The 7,164-nt window shown below is 41.4% G+C and overlaps 1 long non-coding RNA gene across 1 annotated transcript; it reads left to right on the forward strand.

Moving 5' to 3' along the window:
• Positions 1-122: 122 nt before the first annotated feature.
• On the forward strand, positions 123-3,796 carry LOC145533276 (uncharacterized). The gene is made up of 4 exons (XR_014073969.1): positions 123-899; positions 1,006-1,355; positions 2,002-2,235; positions 2,368-3,796. It is a non-coding gene; the product is annotated as an uncharacterized LOC145533276 (long non-coding RNA).
• The last annotated feature ends 3,368 nt before the right edge of the window (positions 3,797-7,164 follow it).

Consider the following 7,164-nt stretch of genomic DNA (forward strand, 5'->3'; position numbering starts at 1 on the left):
CACTACTGTGTATTAAATACATGGGTTTGTTGAATCTTGGTTTAAAAAACCTAACACAATCTCTGTAACAGACACTCTTAGGATGAGCACTTTGAATATGGGCTTTGTATTAGATGCTTTTTATGGTTAAATTTTATAGGTGTGATAATGGTATTGTGATTATGTAAAAGTATGTCCTTAGAAGATACCAGATGACCCATTTAGAGCTCAAGTTTCACCACAAGTAAAGACACATCTAGATAAAGCCACGGAAAGATACTAACATCTGTTGATTCCAGATGAAGTATGCCTTCTCACTGAATCTTCCAAATTTTCTGTTTGAAATTGTCGAAATATGTGGACAATTTTATATATATTGGGAAATACATTGACCAAGAAAATGTTTATATTGCTTACTGAAATTCTTATGGCTTGAAAATCCCATTTGAGTAAAACGTCAAATGGTTGTGCACGTTATCTAAGAGAGATACTTTTTTTCAGTTGGTGTGCATTTTCCCTCATCTAACAATTTTGTGTATTGTCAATGTCAACCGAAAAAGAATGCACAACCTAAAAGCTGAGTTGTTTTATACAATAGACATTCTTAGGACTTCAGGCCTGGGAGGCAGCCTCTCAAGTAACCTTGGGAAAATTGTTCCAAGGAAGCGAGGGGTTAGCTAGGATATACAGGGGTTTTGCAACAAAGGGTCGATAGTCCGAATGACACAAAATTATTGTAAATTAAAGGAAAACCAAACATCTCAAGGAATTTTGCGCTTTTCTACGCATGGGAAGATACACGAGTCTGGGCTCGAACCAATCCTTTGATAGGCACCTCAGCTATCGGCCAGTATCCTGAGCTTTCTCAGGGCGCATGCACCATGGGGTGTGGTTGCAATCTGGAGGCTGCCAGAAGGCAGGTATTCCTTGTTTCCTTCCTGAGTTCCCTTAGGGCTCACCAATTCATTCTCAGGGGTGGCCATAACCACTGATGACTATGACATCCTTTGTTTACTGATATGGCAGGCAATATTCCATTTCTCACGAGTAATTCTGAGAAGCTGGCATCATATTTTATCATGATTACTACAACTGCCAACACCACCACACCGAACTGCTGTCCCTCCTGGGAGAAGCCCTATTGTCAACAGGTTTTCAAGCTTTGCACTCTAGGTCTCTTCCATCATCTCTTCCACCTGCGTCAGGATTTCAGCTAGCGCAACAGGCACCTCACATCCCCTTCCCTTCTCTGACCGACGGTTTAGGTCTCACTGCCAGCTTGCGGCCAGGATACCGCCTGTAGGCCAGATGTAGAAGTGCCCTTCAAGTCGGACAGACGCTCTGGCGCATGCGCCACGTGGCGCGCAGCATGTCAGGTGCGGCGGGACTGAAGCGCTCTTGGGGCGTGGCCGGTGCGAACGGCAGGTCGAGCTTGCGTGAGGGTCTGCTTCGGTCCTCCCTTACTGCCGGCGGGATCCCTTGGAGAGTGAACGGTTCGGTCCCGTCCTTGAGGTCTTATCGGCTCCTTCGAGTCCCAGGGAAAGCCGCTGTATTGCTGGCGGTCACTACTCAGAAGTCATTGCGCAATCCGTGAGGACTGCAGGGTGTCCTCGCCCTTCCACTCTAATAGGTCAGGAAACAGATTCAGAGAGGCCAGCTAGTGCCTCATAACCGCACCGGCAGCGGGAGATGGCGCTAGGATGCACATCCACCTTAGTTTCCTCCCCACAAAACCATCTGCCTAGTCTGGCGTTGTATCTGTCCCTGCACTGAGCCAGAGGACATCGCTTGCAGTATAACGTGGACTCTCACCACGGGGCACTTGTATTTCTGGGTTTCTTGGTGTTCCTTAAGGGCTCTGGGATGACAATTCATAATGAGTTATGGGCCTGGCCTGATGTGTCCAGCCTGTGTGTTTTCAGAAGTCCTGATTTGAGTTTATTGAAAGACCTACCTGAGATTTGGGGGCTCTGGAGTTGGAATCCTCATGTAGGTTCCAACTAAAATGATTTTGTCCCCTAGGTTCAGCTCCTGCTTCCCAGGAACAAAGCCGATCTTGTAAGGTTAAGTGGAATCTCACCTGGAAAGTGGCTCGTCTGAGTGGAGACCTCCCACTAGGACTGCAGAACCCATGAGAAACAAGGCCAAGAAAGAGCAGATCTGCTGATGGCACAAAGTAACCCTTGTGTTCTACAAGGCACCCTTCAGACTGTGACAACTTGTTTGAACTGGAGAGGAGAGATGAGCTGGGCTAAGGCAAGGGGCAAATTTGCCCAGGACATTACACTTTTGAGGGTTTGAGAGAGCATAGTATGGGGGAAAGATACACCACCTACCACTAAGAAAATGTTATCTCAGACATTCCTAAAAGCTTTTGACTTATTTCAGATTCTCCACTCTTTCCAGTTCCTGAGAAGGCCTCACAACATGCCCCTTATCACATGGGGCATTGAGAGCTGTGTGTGCTGCCTTCATCCTCACTTCACAGACACAGGAAGTGAGTGAAGGAAAGAGCTTCCTGGATTACTTGTTTCTGCCTAGCAGGAAAGAAGAAAACTCAGCCCCAGAGAATGAATGTCCAGGTCATCCCATTCTCAGCAGCCTAGGCAATAGTCAGATTTTCAGACACAGTTAAGTCAAACCTACTTTCTATCAAAAGACTGAGAAACTACTGCCAAGTAGGTAAGGACCAAAAGATGTTCTACAGGAGGACATTTCATCTAGCTAGTGTATGGAGCGTACAGTTAAGAGAACCAGGAAATGCAAGGTAGATCAGGTCTCTTGTGGTCTTTCTCCTCCAGCCCCACTCTTGTAGTTCTCTACATGTGTCCTTGATCCCACAGAAAATAACAGATCTCAAGTGAGTTATTCTTTCCCTCCTTCGTTTAGTGTTTTATATGAGACTTTTTAGGGTTATTGAGTTAGAATGGAAATACAGAAATAGATGAAAACCAACTTCAAGGGTAATATACAGGAACACATCAGTACCAGGATGAAGTAATATGCGGAAATACGCAGGTTCTATGCTGTCACTATTCTGTGCTATTGTTGACCCAGTTTGTCTGCGTTTTCTCAGTCAGCAAAAATGCAAATGTTGTTACCTGATTTGTGTTGGCCCTTAAAGAAATCATCATGCTAATTCCTCATGAGACAGTAAGAATCTTAAAAAAAAGTTCCTTTCCTGATCTTCCTGTAGGTATCACAGTAAATAATCTTTCAGTGACTATGGGAAATGGGTGCAACCAGCTGCCTGCAGTTGCTCCTCAGGGAAGCAGCACTTTGTGCTGAAGGAGAATTCAGTCAGTTCAGGTTTCTAGGGGATGCAAGACTGTGGTCTTGCAGTCTCTTTGGCTTTAGTATGTAGGCAATGTTGGCTCCTAAAATAAGTTGGAATGGGTTTATTCCTAGAAGAGTTCATATAGAATTGTTACTATGTCTTCCATAAATGTTTGGTAGAATTCACTTGTACCATCTGGCCTGTACTTTGCGTGCGAAGGTTGTCAGCTACAAATTGTTAGTTTAATAGGGCTATTCAGTTTTCTCTTTCTTCTTGAATGAGCTTTGGTAGTTTGTACCTTTCAACAACTTTTTCTATTTCAATTAAGTTGTTGGATTTATTGGCATAATTAATAAAATTTCATGCTACTTTAGCCACATCCCACACATTGTTATACTCATTCAAACTATTTTCAGATTTTCATTGTTATTTTCTCTTTATCCCATGGCTTATTTAGGAGTCATTAACTTCCAAATGTTTGGTGACACTACAGATATCTTTGTTAGCAATATCTAATTAAATTCTATTCTGGTCAGAGTGTATCTTGTATGATTTCCATTCTTTTAAATTGTTTGCAACTTTTTTTTTGCCCATAACGTGCAGTTGGAAAGAATGTGTATTATGCTGTTGGAGTATTCTATAAATGTTAGTCAAGTTAGTTGATAATCTTATATATCTTAACTGATTTTCTGTCCATTTGTGCTATCAATTTGTGTTGAGATTGATAATTTGCCTACAGCTATTTCAATTTTGTTTTTATTTCATGAATTTTGAAGCTGTTATAAATGTATTGGAGCTAGAAGATAACTGTTTTCCTGTTGGACTCACAAAAGTAGAATGCAGGTCTGTCCCTAAGAGCCATTTGATTTCTACAGAGAAGAAATTTCTCATCTTTTGCTGGAGGGTGGGTCTCTGGTTGACAGTGCACATGGGTTAGAGGAGGAGGACAAGTGTGTTTGGAATGAGGGGAATGTCCTGAATACAACTGAACATTAAGTTCACTGCTTTCCCTTTCCTGTCTCATGTTTACAGTATTATGCATTTCTGAGCCTGCAGCCAAACTGGTTCCTTCTTGTCCTTAATGTAAGCAGTATAAATGGCCCCTGCTTCTGCTGATACAATAGTTGTCCTCCATATTTCAAATTTTTATCAAGACCTCCTGTTTACTGGTGGTTTTTCTTGTTCTCTTCATTGCTGTGGTTTTATAAATGTAAGTTTCTAGCATTTTAATGCTGTCCAGAGAGATGTTTAACACAGCACATTTTCTAGTCCTTTCCCCATACCCTTTTGCTTAGCTGACCAAACCCTGAATGATTTCTGTAGCGGCTGGAATGAGCTGCCACACACTCCCTATGTATTAGCTTTTCCCAGCTCTGTCTTGAACCTGCTTGTCAGTATCACCTACTCTCAGGTACCACTCCAATGCCAGTTTTACTCTCACAACTACTTTGGGCATGTTGCTTTGGACTTTCCCTGGCTCTCATCACCTACCTTGCCTCCATGCTCAGTCATGACCCTTTTTTGCCAATGACAGTAAGAAAGGTCATGAAGCTGCAAATGTGAACTTCCAAATTTCTTTCTTTCTGGCTGTGCTGGGTCTTTCTTGCTGCACCATCTTTCTCTAGTTGCGGTGCGCAGGCTTCTCATTGTGGTGGCTTTTCTTGTTGCAGGGCACAGGCTTGAGAGAGAGTGGACTTCAGTAGTTGTGGTATATGTGCTTAACTGCCCCTCGGCATGTGGAATCTTCCCAGACCAGGGATCAAACCCTGTACCCTGCATTGGTGGGCAGATTCTTAACCACTGGATCACCAGGGAAGTACCCCGTTTCTTTTTATCCCCTGACCGTCAGTGGGTTAAAAGATTCTAATTTAGAAGTGTAACTGCAAGTAGTGATCATATATTCACCAGTATTTTGGCCTTAAGATCTTAAACAATCCATATAGAAAGTAAACAGTACCTACTGAGTAGGTAAGAATTTTAAGAATTTAATCTGTAACCTAGATTCTTTGCCAAATTTGTGATGAAAGTATCAATCGAATACAATTATTGAGATTTTCCAAATGTCTTTGTTCAGGTACCAGTAAAGAATCAATCTTACGACAACCCTTGAATTCTGAAAAAGAACCATTTTGCAACACATCTGGGTTTTTTTTTTTTCATTTTCACACATTTGAAGTTGGGATGTCTTAAAAATTAACAAAGTGTTTTCTCTTTGTCAATCTATGGCATCTTTAGGACTTGATGAAATGTGAGACATGCCCTGTTGTTCTTCCTGCATTTTCTTTTTTTAATAATTTTGTTTATTTTTGGCTGTGCTGGGTCTTTATTGCTGCATGGGCTTTTCTCTAGTTGCAGTGAGTAGAGGCTACTCTTTAGTTGCAGTTAGAAGGTTTCTCATTTGCTGTGGCTTCTCTTGTTGCAGAACACAGGCAATAGGGCATGCAGGCTTCAGTAGCTATGGGCTTAGTAGTTGGGGCTCCTGAGCTCTAGAGCACAGGCTTAGTTGGTCGAAGCCATGTGGGGTATTTTCAGATCAGGGATTTAACTTATGTCTCCTGCATTGGCAGGCAGATTCTCTTATCATTGAGCCATCAGGAAGGCTCCTTTTCCTGCATTTTCATGCACAAGTTCCTTTTTCTGACTTTCCATCCAAACTTCCTTACCACAATCAGCAAGATGCCTCCCAAGGACTCTGACCACATTTCAATTGTATTAAGAAAGCTAATGCTTAATAGAGAACAATAAAAGCTAAACAGAGCTAAAAACATTGCTAAATTAAGGTATGTATAAAAGGAGACTTGGAAAACAGGCTAGTTTACAACCATTTGAGACTTGGACTTTAGATCTACTCTCTGGATGTATAAATTAAGGTATGTATAAAAGGAGACTTGGAAAACAGGCTAGTTTACAACCATTTGAGACTTGGACTTTAGATCTACTCTCTGGACTCACTACACATGGATTCTTATGATCATATTTGGCTCTAAGTCCCAAACAGATTATATATATCAGCCAATTAGAAGACATATGTGACAAACAAGAGTCAAATCCAGAAGAGATGTTCACATATAATCTTATGAAGGCAGAAGGAACTGGGAGGGATTCATAATTCTAGAGATCACCAATGCAGAATCACATCAGTTGTGATATCATCTTATGGTATCCAAACTAGTGAGGGTATTATGCAATGCCAAAGTGCAGATGCTCAGTCACTACCCTAATCATTCTATGTGGGCTCCTTTGAGTTGGAGTCAAATATTCTGGGATTGTCTCTTGAAGGAAAGCAAGTCTCAATCTGTCACCTTCCTCCATTTCTTATTAGACATTAGCTACATTTCCTCTAAATTTAACATGTCACTTTCCTGTTATCCATGTCCAGTTAACTGCTTCAGGTTACCTTTGATCAGGATGTACCAGTTATAACCCCACCTCCTCAAGGTAATAAATATTGCATCCGTATTTCCCCCACCATTTTTTCATGTATGGATACTAGTCACTGGTGAATAAGTAAAATATAGGTGACTAGGGAGCCTCTTAAGCACCACTTGGGGAATCAGTCATTGTTTAGAAAATCAGGGTTGCAATTAGTTCATTGTATAGTAATTTCTGCTTTACTTACGTATTCACTAAAAATCAATCAATTTTCTCTCAACTATTTTACAAGTTTCTTGTTTTAACTTCTAGGAGATGATCCTTAACCCTCTGAGGTATCCTAGCTCCACACCCCAATTGAATTATGTGATAGAGTGCATATTTTAAGCCTTGTCATCTCAAAACATACTCTCCAAGCCTTCCCCAAGTTCCAAAGTGTAAATTTAATCAGAGAAGAGAGAAAATGCAGAAAGAAAGGAAAAAAGCCAAGCAAAACAAAATAATAATAGTTTAGCCTTTAAGTGAAGCAAGGACCT

Source organism: Giraffa tippelskirchi, chromosome 2 (assembly GCF_054371585.1).
Source record: "Giraffa tippelskirchi isolate mGirTip1 chromosome 2, T2T-mGirTip1v1.2.pri, whole genome shotgun sequence".
In the NCBI taxonomy this organism is placed as follows: domain Eukaryota; kingdom Metazoa; phylum Chordata; class Mammalia; order Artiodactyla; family Giraffidae; genus Giraffa; species Giraffa tippelskirchi.